Source organism: Phocoena phocoena, chromosome 3 (assembly GCF_963924675.1).
Source record: "Phocoena phocoena chromosome 3, mPhoPho1.1, whole genome shotgun sequence".
NCBI lineage: Eukaryota > Metazoa > Chordata > Mammalia > Artiodactyla > Phocoenidae > Phocoena > Phocoena phocoena.
In genome coordinates this window covers 63574299-63587292 of record NC_089221.1, presented here as the reverse complement: position 1 = coordinate 63587292, position 12994 = coordinate 63574299, and the positions used below count along the sequence as shown (strand labels likewise).

The 12994-nt window shown below is 34.4% G+C and overlaps 1 protein-coding gene and 1 non-coding gene across 2 annotated transcripts in view; one reads left to right on the top strand and one right to left on the bottom strand.

The window, feature by feature from the left end:
* Positions 1–12994, bottom strand: part of CMYA5 (cardiomyopathy associated 5) — a 101929-nt gene that overhangs the window by 62722 nt on the left and 26213 nt on the right. The window lies entirely within an intron of this gene.
* On the top strand, positions 79–207 carry LOC136121765 (small nucleolar RNA SNORA72). Its single transcript, XR_010655776.1, has one exon. It is a non-coding gene; the product is annotated as a small nucleolar RNA SNORA72 (small nucleolar RNA).

The following is a 12994-nucleotide window of genomic DNA, read 5'->3' as shown; positions in this document are numbered from 1 at the left end:
TTTGTTTAGGAATTTTGCTCCTGTGTTCACGAATAATTGGCCTATAATATCCTTTCTTACAACGTGCTTGTCAGGTTTTTGTATCAAGATTGTGCTGCCTCTTGTAATAATCAGGGCAGGGTAAACATTTGCTATATTAAGACCATGCATGTGTCCCCAGACCTAGTTCTTTCCCAAGGTCTGGTTTTGTAAATGCTGAGGATAAACCAAAAAAGAAAAACAAAACAAAATAAAACATTGTGCTGCCTCAAAGAACAAATTGGGAAGTGTTCTCTCCTTCACTATTCTCTGGAAGAGTTTGTAGAAGATTGTATTATTTCTCCCTTGAGTGCTTGGTAGACGTTACTGGTAAAGTCGTCTGAACCTGTAGTCTTCTCTATGGTAAGGTTTTAATTAGCAGTTTAATTTATTTAATAGTTATGTGACTACCTGAAATTTCTTTTTGTGTCACTTTTGATATGTTGTATTTTTCTAAGAATTGACATATTTAACCTAAATTTAAAAAAATCATTGGATTAAATTTGTTCATGGTATTCTTTCAGGATCTTTTAAGTTTTTGTAAGATCTAAAATTGTATCCATTTTTTCAATTCTGATATTGGTCATTTGTGTCTCCTTTTTATGTTCTTCATCTATATAAAAATTGGCAGACATTATCATTTGGTAATATTTTCAATAAAGTTTGGCTTTATTGATGTTTCCTTTTTCATAAATGTCTGCTTTCTATTATTTCCTTTTTCAACTTTGAGTTTAATTAGCAAGTATTTTTCTACCTTCTTGAGATAGATTCTTATATCATTAATTTCTATCTTTCTCCCTTTCTAATGTTTCTAATATTTCTCCTTTACTATAACTTAAGACTAGGCATTTCTCTTTAACCAAAGATTTTGATGCATCACATAAAAGTTGGTATATAGTATTTTCATCATTATTATTATTAATCTCAAAATATTTCTGAATTTCCATTGTGATATCTGACCCAGAAATTATTTACTTCTTTACTTCTTTCTCTTCCAAGTTTACTCAGATATAATTGACATAGAACACTGTATAAGTTTAAGGTGTACAGCTTAATGATTTGACTTATATACATCATGAAATGATTACAATAAATTTAATTAACATCCATCATCTCATATAGATATGAAATAAAAGGAAAAGAAAACATTTTTCCTTGTGATGAGAATGCTTAGGATTTACTCACCTAAGAACTTTCATAAAGCTAATTATATTTATCATGTTGTATATTACATCCCTAGTACTCGTTTATTTTATAACTGGGAGTTTGTACCTTTTGACCACCTCCATCCAATTCCCTCGCTCCTTGCCTCTGGTAACAACAAATCTGATCTCTTTTTCTAAAAGTCTGTTTGTTTGTTTTTTAAGTATAACTGACCTATAACACTATGTTAGTTCCTGGTACATAACGTGGTGATTCAATATTTCTATACATTTCAAAATGATCACTATAGTAACTCTGGTTACCATCTGTCACCATACAAAGATATTATATCATCATTGACTATATTCTCCACACTGAACATTTCATACCTCTGAGTCATTTATTATGCAACTAGAAGCTTGTGCCTCTTAATCTCCCTCACTTATTTCTCTCCTCTCTTCATTCCCCTTCTTCTGGCAATGACCTCTTTGTTCTCTGTGTCTATAACTCTGTTTTTGTCTTGTTTGTTCATGTGTTTTGTTTTTTAGATTCCACATATAAGTGAAATTATACAGTATTTTTCTTTCTCTGACTTATTTCACTTTAGCATAATAACCTCTGGTCTACGCATGTTGTCACAAATGGCAAGATTTCATTCTTTTTTATGGCTGAGTAAAATTCCATTGTGTATATGTGTGTGTGTGTAGGTTGCTTCCATATCTTGGCTATTGTAAATAATGCTGTAATGAACATAGGGGTACAGATATCTTTTTGTATTCGTGTTTCATTTTCTTCAGATAAATATTGCTGGATTTATGGAGTGGAATTGCTGGATCATATAATTCTATTTTTAATTTTTTGAGGAACCTCCATAATGTTTTCCATAGTAGTGGCACCAATTTACATTCCCACCAACAGTACACAAGGGCTCCCTTTCCTCCACATCCTCACCAACACTTATTATTGTTGTCTTTTGGATACTAGCCATTCTGACAGGTGTGAGGTGATACCTCATTGTGGTTTTGATTTGCATTTTCCTGATGATGAGTGATGTTGAGCATTTTTCATGAGCCCGTTGGCTACTTGAATGTCTTCTTTGGAAAAAGTGCCTATTCAGATCCTCTGCCCATTTTTTAAGTAAGTTGTATGGTTTTTTGTTGTTGTTGATGTTCAGTTGTGTGATTTCTTTATATATTTTGGATATTAACCTCTTATCAGGTATTTCATTAGCAAATATCTTGTCTCATTCAGTAGGCAGTCTTTTCATTTTGTTGATAGTTCTCTTGCTGAGCTTTTTAGTTTGATGTAGTCCCATTTGTTTATTTTTGCTTTTGCTTTCTCTGCCTGAGGAGACATATCAAAAAATATTGCTAAGATCAATGTCAAAGAGCATACTGCCTATGTTTTCTTTTAGAAGATTTATGGTTTCAGGTCTTATATCTAATCCTTTAATCCATTTTGAGTTTATTTTTGTATATGGTGTAAGAAAGTGGTCCAATAAGATTTTTTTCATGTAGCTGTCATTTTCCCAACACCATTTATTGAAGAGGCTGTCTTTTCCTCACTGTATATTCTTGTCTCTTGCATCATAGATTAATTGACCATATAAGTGTGGGTTTATTTCTGGGCTCTCTATTTTGTTTCATTGATCTGTGTGTCTGTTTTTGTGCCAGTACCATACTGTTTTGATTACTGTAGCTTTGTTGTATAGTTTGAAATCAGGGCACGTGATACCTCCAGCTTTGTTCTTCTTTCTCAAGATTGCTTTGGCTATTCAGGGTCTTTCATGGTTCCACACAAATTTTAGAAATATTTTTTCTAGTTCTGTGAAATATGCCATTGGTATTTTGATAGGGATTACATTGAATCTGTAGGTTGTCTTGAGTAGTATGGTCATTTTAACAACATTAATTCTTCCAATTCATAGGCACAGTGTGTCATTCCATCTGTTTATGTTGTCCTCAATTTCTTTCATCAGCATATTATAGTTTTCTGAGTACAGGTCTTTCATCTCCTTAGTTAGATTTATTCCTGGGTATTTTATTCTTTTTGATGCAGTTGTAAATGGGATTGTTTTCTCAATTTCTCTTTCTGATAGTTCATTGTTCATGTATAGAAAAGCAATAGATTTCTGTATATTAATTTTGTGTCCTACACTTTTACTGTATTCACTGATGAGTTCTACTAGTTTTTGGTGGCATCTTGAGGATATTCTGTGTATAATATCACATCATCTGCAAACAGTGACAGTTTTACTTCTTTCTTTCCAATTTGAATTCCTTTTATTTCTTTTTCTAATCTGATTGCTGTGGTTAGGGCTTCCAATACTATGTTGAATAAAAGTGGTGAGAGTGGGCATCCTTGTCTTCTTCCTGACTTTAGAGAAAATGCTTTCAGCTTTTCACTGTTGAGTATGATGTTAGCTGAGGGCTTGTCATATGTAGCCTTTATTATGTTGAGATATGTTCTTTCTATACCCACTTTACTGGGAGTTTTCTTTTTAATCATAAATATATGTTGAATTTTGTAAAAAGCTTTTTTTGCATCTATTGATATGATCATGTGATTTTTATTCTTCAGTTTGTTAATGTGGTGTATCATACTGATTGATTTGTGGATACTGAACCATCCTTGAACCCCTGGGATAAATCCCACTTGATCATGGTATATGATCCTTTTAAAGTATGGTTGAATTTGTTTGCTAGTATTTTGTTGAGGATATATGATTATTTTAAGATGCTGATCTCTTAAGGTCAATCACATTTTAACAATCTTGCATTTTTACTCCCCTCCCCCCCACACACATTTAGTGCATTTTACATCATATTTTATATCTTTTTTTGCATCTTTTGTATCCCTTAACTACATATTGTGAATATTGATGATTTTACTACTTTTGTCTTATAACCTTCCTACTAGGTTTATAAGTGGTTGATCTACTACCTTTCCTGTATATATGCCTTTACCAATGAAATTTTTCCTTTTGTAATTTTCACATTTCTAGTTATAGCCTGTTTTGTACACTCAGAAAATTCACTTTAATGTTTCTTGCAAAGCTGGGTTTTTTTGTTGCTGAACTCTTTTAGCTTTTGCTAGACTGTAAATCTCTTGATCTCTCCTTAAAATCTGAATGATAGTTTGCCAGGTGGAGTATTCTTAGTTGTACATCTTTTCCTTTTATCACTTTAAACATATCATGCTACTCCTTCTGGTCTGAAGAGTTTCTGCTGAAAAGTCATCTGATAGCTTTATGAAAGTTCCCTTGTACATAACATGTTCATTTTCCCTTGCTGCTTTTAGTATTCTCTCTTTTTCTTTAATTTTTGCCATTTTAATTGTAACATGTCTTGGTGTGGTCCTCTTTAGGTTGATTTTGTTTGGCACTCCCTGCTTCTTGGACCTCTTTGCTTCTGTTTCCCTTCCTTGGTTAGGGAAGCTTTCAGCTATTATGTTCTCTGTTCCTTTCTCTCTCTCTCTCCTCTCCTTCTGGGGTCCCTAAAATATTAATGTTAGTATGTTTTATATTGCCTTAGAAGTCTCTTAAACTGTCCGCATTTTTTAAAATTCTTTTCTCCTGTTTAGCTTGACTGATTTCCACTACTCTGTCTTCCAGTTTGCTGATCTGCCTCTCTGTAACATCTAATCTATTGTTGATTCCTTCTAGTGTATTTTTTATTTCAATTATTATTATATTCTTCAGCTGTGTTTGGTTTTTCTTTACATTTTCTAACTCTTCGTTAGAAACTACTGACTGCTCACTGTGTTCATACATTCTTCTCCCAAGTTCTTTCAACATCATTATGATCATTACCTTGAACTCTTTGTCAGATAGACTGCTTATCTCCACTTCACTTAGTTCTTCTTCTAGGGTTTTATCTTGTTCCTTCATTCAGAACATATTCTCTGTCACTTCATTTTGCCTAACTCTCTGTTTTTGTTTTTATTTCTATGTATATGGCATGTTGATTTCATTTTCCAATCTTAGAGAAGTAGCCTTAAGTAGGAAACATACTATACGCCCCAGCAGCACACTCCCCCCCTTTGGTCACCAGAGCTATATGCTGCAGGGGTGCCTTCTATATGGGCTGAATTGGTCTTTCTGCTGTGGCAGGCTGACTACTGTGGGTGCACTCCTAGATAGATGTGGCTGGCCCTCAGCTCAATTGGTTGTCAAGCCCTGCCTAGTCAGAGATTATCTTAAAACATATTCCTTAATTTCAAAATACATGGGGATTTCCTAGTTATCTTTTTTGTTAATGCTTTCTAGTTTAACTGCATTGTCACCAAAGAATTTATTTTATAGAAGTTATACTTTGAAATTTATTGAGATTTGCTTTATGGCTATATGGCCAAATTTTGTTTGTTTGTTTGTTTAAATATTTATGTGTTCTGGAAAAGAATATGTGTCTTGCGGTTTTTCAGTATTGTTCTATGTATGTCAGGTAGGTCAGACTTATTGTGTTATTCAAATATTTTTATTTTTTTTTAATATTACTATGTGCTTTACTATGTGTTGTATAATTCTCATACAACAATTCCATAAGTAGATATATTAATTTACCAGATGAGGAAACAGGCCTGGGGGATTAAGTATTTTTTGCAAATCAAGTCTTTTTATCTTTAATGATATTACGGGATCTTAGTTCCCTTGGTCCAGAGCAGTGAAAGTACTGAGACCTAACCACTGGACCCCCAGGGAACTCCCACAAAGATTGTTTTAAAACTCTGCCAATTTAAATGGAGCACTTAGTCCATTTAAGCTTAATATAATTACCAATACAATTACCATATATCTGGGGTTAAATCTTCCATCTTATTATGTGCTTTCTATTTATACTACCTAGTCTATGTTCCTTTTTCTCTCCTTTCTTGCCTTGTTTTAAATTGAACATTTATTATTATTCTATTTACCCACTTTATTAGCTTGGCAGTTATATTTTACTATTCTTTTAGTGATTATCCTAGAGATTTCAACATGCATCCTTGAATCTTTAATGTCTAACATAAATTGGTATTTTTATCTCTTCTAAGACAACACAAGGACCATAAATTATAATTTCAACTTACATGCTGTTATAATTGTACATTTTAATTCTGTAAATATTTAAAAATCTCATAGCCATAATTTTATTATTGTTTTAAATTGCCAATATTCATTTAGATTTCCCTATATACTGAATTTTTTTTAATTGTGTTCCATTCCTTCCTCCACCTCCAATATTCCATCTGGAATCACTTTCCTCCTCCCTAAAAAATTCGTTTTAGTACTTCATTTACTGTGAATTTTCTGGTGGTAAATTCACCCTACATATTCCTTAAAAAGTGTTTTTACACATCCATTCTAAGAGTCTCTTTTCAGGGTATAAAATTCTATATTGGCAGGTATTTTTCTCTGAAGACTTGATTCCACCATGTTTAACCAGTATCTTCTCTCAATACTTTATTTTTTAAATTTTTATTCAAGTAGAGTTGCTTTACAATACTGTGTTAGTTGCTACTGTACAGCAAAGTGAATCAGCTGTATGTATACATATATCTCCTTTCTTTTGGATTTCCTTCCTATTTAGATAATCACAGGGCACTGAGTAGAGTTCTCTAAGCTATACACTAGGTTCTCATTAGTTACTTATTTTATACATAGTATTAAGTGTCAGTACTGTATATATGTCAATGCCAGTCTCCCAATTCATCCCATCACCCCTTTCCCCCTAGGTATCCATATGCCTGTTCTCTCTGTCTGTGTCTCTGTTTCTGCTTTGTAAATAAGATCATCTATACAAATTTTTTCAAATTCCATATATTTGCATTAATATACAATATTTGTTTTTCTCTTTATGACTTACTTCACTCTTTATGACAGTCTCTAGGTCCATCAACGACTCTACAAATGACCCAATTTTGTTCCTTTTTATGGCCGAGTAATGTTCCATTAAAAATGAATGTCATTCCGGGCTTCCCTGGTGGCACAGTGGTTGAGAGTCCGCCTGCCGATGCAGGGGACACAGGTTCATGCCCCGGTCCGGGAAGATCCCACATGCCACGGAGCAGCTGGGCCCATGAACCGTGGCCACTGAGCCTGCGTGTCCGGAGCCTGTGCTCCACAACGGGAGAGGCCACAGTGAGAGGCCCGCATACTACACACACAAAAAAAATGTCATTCCAAGAGGGAAGAGAGCAGAAGCAAGAAGAACTACAATCCTGCAGCCATGGAACAAAAACCACATTCACAGAGAGAGAGAGACAAGAAGAAAAGGCAGAGGGCTATGTACCAGATGAAGGAACAAGATAAAACCCCAAAAAAACAACTAAGTGAAGTGGAGATAGGCAACCTTCCAGAAAAAGAATTCAGAATAATGACAGTGAAGATGATCCAGGACCTCGGAAAAAGAATGGAGGCAAGGTCGAGAAGATGCAACAAATCTTTAACAAAGACCTACAAGAATTAAAGAACAAACAAAAAGAGATGATCACTACAATAACTGAAATGAAAAATACACTAGAAGGAATCAATAGCAGAATAACTGAGGCAGAAGAATGGATAAGTGACCTGGAAGACAGAATGGTGGAATTCACTGCTGTGGAACAGAATAAAGAAAAAAGAATGAAAAGAAAGACAGCCTAAGAGACCTCTGGGACAACATTAAACACAACAGCATTCACATTATAAGGGTCGCAGAAGGAGAAGAGAGAGAAAAAGGACCAGAGAAAATATTTGAAGAGATTATAGTCAAACAATTCCCTAACATGGGAAAGGAAATAGCCACCCAAGTCCAGGAAGTGCAGTGAGTCCCATACAGGATAAACCCAAGAAGAAACACGCCGAGACACAGAGTAATCAAATTGGCAAAAATTAAAGACAAAGAAAAATTATAGAAAGCAGCAAGGGAAAAATGAAAAATAACATACAAGGGAACTCCCATAAGTTTAACAGCTGATTTCTCAGCAGAAACTCGACAAGCCAGAAGGGAGTGGCATGATATACGTAAAGTGATGAAAGGGAAGAACCTACAACCAAGATTACTGTACCTGGCAAGGATCTCATTCAAATCCGATGGAGAAATCAAAAGCTTCACAGACAAGCAAAAGCTAAGAGAATTCAGCACCACCAAACCAGCTCCACAACAAATGCTAAAGAAACTTCTCTAAGTGGGAAACACAAGAGAAAAAAAGGACCTACAAAAACAAACCCAAAACAATTAAGAAAATGGTAATAGGAACATATAAATCAATAATTACCTTAAACATGAATAGATTAAATGCTCCAACCAAAAGACACAGGCTTGTTGAATGGATACAAAAAAAGACCCATCTATATGCTGTCTACAAGAGAGCCACTTCAGACCTAGGGACACATACAGACTGAAAGTGAGGGGATGGAAAATGATATTTCATTCAAATGGAAATCAAAAGAAAGCTGGAGTAGCTATACTCATATCAGATAAAATAGACTTTAAAATAAAGAATATTACAAGAGACAAAGAAGAACACTACATAATGATCAAGGGATCAATCCAAGAAAAAGATATAACAATTATAAATATATATGCACGCAACACAGGAGCACCTCAATACATAAGGCAACTGCTAACAGCTATAAAACAGGAAATCGACAGTAACACAATAATAGTGGGGGACTTTAACACCTCACTTACACCAATGGACAGATCATCCAAACAGAAAATTAATAAGGAAACAGAAGCTTCAAATGACACAATAGACCAGATTGATTTAATTGATATTTATAGGACATTCCATCCAAAAGCAGCAGATTACACTTTCTTCTCAAGTGCGCACGGAACATTCTCCAGGATAGATCACATCCTGGGTCACAACTCAAGCCTCAGTAAATTTAAGAAAATTGAAATCATAGCAACCATCTTTACTGACAATAACGCTATGAGACTAGAAATGAATTACAGGGAAAAAAACGTAAAAACCACAAACACATGGAGGCTAAACAATACGTTACTAAATAACCAAGACATCACTGAAGAAATCAAAGAGGAAATCAAAAACTACCTAGAGACAAATGACAATGAAAACACGACAATCCAAAACCTATGGGATGCAGCAAAAGCAGTTCTAAGAGGGAATTTTATAGCTATACAAGCCTACCTCAAGAAACAAGAAACATGTCAAGTAAACAATCTAACCTTACACCTAAAGGAACTAGAGAAAGAAGAACAAACAAAACCCAAAGTTAGCAGAAGGATCATCTCGATGCAGAAAAAGCTTTTGAAAAAATTCAACACCCATTTATGATAAAAACCTTCCAGAAAGTGGGCATAGAGGGAACCTACCTCAACATAATAAAGGTCATATATGACAAACCCACAGCAAACATCATTCTCAATGGTGAAAAACTGAAAGCATTTCCTCTAAGATCAGGAACGAGACAAGGATGTCCACTCTCACCACTATTATTCAACATAGTTTTGGAACTTCTAGCCATGGCAATCAGAGAAGAAAAAGAAATAAGAGGAATATAAATTGGAAAAGAAGAAGTAAAACCATCACTATTTGCAGATGACATGATACTATACATAGAGAATCCTAAAGATGCCACCAGAAAACTACTAGAGCTAATCAATGAATTTGGAAAAGTTGCAGGATACAAAATTAATGCACAGAAATCTCTTGCATTCCTATACACTAGTGATGAAAAATCTGAAAGAGAAATTATGGAAACACTCCCATTTACCATTGCAACAAAAAGAATAAAATACCTAGGAATAAACCTACCTAGGAAGACAAAAGACCTGTATGCAGAAAACTATAAGATGCTGATGAAAGAACTTAAAGATGATACCAACAGATGGAGAGATATACCATGTTCTTGAATTGAAAGAATCAATATTGTGAAAATGACTATACTACCCAAAGCAATCTACAGATTCAATGCAATCCCTATCAAATTACCAGTGGCATTTTTTACAGACCTAGAACAAATCATCTTAAAATTTGTATGGAGACACAAATGACCCTGAATAGCCAAAGCAGTCTTGAGGGAAAAAAACGGAGCTAGAGGAATCAGACTCCCTGATTTCAGACTATACTACAAAGCTACAGTAATCAAGACATTATGGTAACAGAAACATAGATCAATGGAACAAGATAGAAAGCCCAGAGATAAACCCATGCAACTATGGTCAACTAATCTATGACAAAAGAGGCAAGGATATAAAATAGAGAAAAGACAGCCTCTTCAATAAGTGGTGCTGGGAAAACTGGACAGCTATATATAAAAGAATGAAATTAGAACACTCCCTAACACCATACACAAAAATAAACTCAAAATGGATTAGAGATCTAAATGTAAGACCGGACACTATAAAACTCTTAGAGGAAAACATAAGAAGAACACTCTTTGACATAAATCACAGCAAGGCCTTTTTTGATCTGCCTCCTAGAGTAATGGAAATAAAAACAAAAATAAATAAATGGGACCTAATGAAATTTAAAAGCTTTTGCACAGCAAAGGAAACCATAAACAAGAGAAAAAGACAACCCTCAGAATGGGAGAAAATACTTGCAAACAAATCAACGGACAAAGGATTAATCTCCAAAATATACAAACAGCTCATGCAGCTCAATATGAAAAAAACAAACAACCCAATCCAAATACGGGCAGAAGACCTAAATAGACATTTCTCCAAAGAAGGCATACAGATGGCCAAGAAGCACATGAAAAGCTGCTCAACATCACTAATTATTAGAGAAATGCAAATCAAAACTACAATGAGGTATCACCTCACACCGGTTAGAATAGGCATCATCAGAAAATCTACAAACAACAAATGCTGGAAAGGGTGTGGAGAAAAGGGAACCCTCGTGCACTGTTGGTGGGAATGAAAATGGATACAGCCACTATGGAGAAGAGTATGGAAGTTCATTAATAAACTAGAAATAGAATTACCATATGACCCAGCAATTCCACTACTGGCCATATACCCAGAGAGAACCATAATTCAAAAAGAGACGTGCACCCCAATGTTCATTGCAGCACTATTTATAATAGCCAGGTCATGGAAGCAACTTCATGCCCATTGATAGACGAATGGATAAAGAAGATGTGGTACATATATACAGTGGAATATTACTCAGCCATAAAAAGGAACGAAATTGGGTCATTTGTTGAGACATGGATGGATCTAGAGACTGTCATACAGAGTGAAGTAAGTCAGAAAGAGAAAAAGAAGTATCGCATATTAACACATATATATGTGGAACCTAGAAAAATGGTACAGATGAACCGGTTTGCAGGGTAGAAATTGAGACACAGATGTAGAGAACAAACATATGGATACCAAGCAGGGAAAGTGGCAGGGTGGTTGGGGTGGTGGTGTGATGAATTGGGCAATTGGGATTGAAATGTATACAATGATGTGTATAAAACTGATGACTGATAAGAATCTGCTGTATAAAAAAATAAAATAAAATTCAAAAAAAATGTCATTCCACTGTTTTCTACTTCCATTGTTTCACCTAAATCAGCTGTTAGTGTGTTGTTGCTTTCCTGAAGGTAATCTGGGTTGTTTCCCCATCACCACGCACAAGCTGTTTTTAGGATCTTGTTGTTGTCTTTAGTTTTCAAAAATTTTACTAACATGTGCTTAGGAATCTTATCCTGCTTGGAGTTTGTATGGCTTCTTCAATCTACACATTGATGTCTTTCATCATTTTTGAGAAATTCTCAGTCATACTCTGTTCAAATATTACTTCTGTCCCATTTTTCTCTTCTCTTGTTCTGAGATTCTAATATTTCATAAATTAGAACTTCTCACAGTGTCTTATCCATGCTTCATTTGGATGTTTCTTCCAATCTATTATCCGATACACTAATTCTCTTTTCAACTGTGTCTAAACTGCTACTAAAATCATCAAATATGTTACTTTTTGTTATTGTATTTTTCAGTTCTAGGATTTCTATTCTACTAATTGTTTCCAGTTCTCTGACAGTTCTCAATCTTGCCTTTTATATCCATTTCCCTACAAATAACTTAAGCATTACATAAGCACAGTCCCCCTCCAGGAGCCCTTCCCTTTCCATAACAGTCCAGCTATGCCCTAATAAGTATGACTCTTTGTGAGATAAGAACTTGAAGGAATTGTGTGCTATGCCATTTCTTCATTTCTAAACTTCCCCTTAATAATCCCTATATTTGCATTGTGTGACATTGTAGTGTGTATATGTCCATGCCCCTTTGTATAGTAAGGCTGAATGTGATAACTCCTTAATGGTGTTTTGGTACGCTTGCCGATAATATCCTTATATTCCACTGTTAAACTGACATTATATTTTCTAAATTTATTTCGAGTTGTACTAGTATAAATCATTTCTCAAAAGATGAATTTGGTTAAATGTGCTGGAAAAATCTAACTTCTGAAGTTCCAGAATGGAGGATAAAGTCCTGGAATATGACCATGTCAAAAAGTCCCTGTTTCCTGTTTAAGCCCTTTCACTTTAGCTGAAACTGAAACTACTAAGTTGTTGAAAATTAAGTAATTGATCATGAATGGAAAGAGCCTTGTGGTTTTATAATATTTCTTATTTTATAAGTAAGGGAACCAAAGAAAGGTAATACATATATATCCAAATTGAAATTTTTAAAGAACAAAATGGCTACCAAAGAGGAGCTACCAAAATAATAATTTCCCTTATTTTATCATATTTGTTTCGAATTGGCACTTTGATTTTTTTACTTAAAGAAAAAAAAAAAACTACACTTCTGAAGAAGTGAAACAGGTCCTCAAACTATTTTTATCTGAAAGCTAAGATTTATAACTATTAGATTTTATTTTTCTTAGGCTAAAGATTTGTATTTCAGGAACT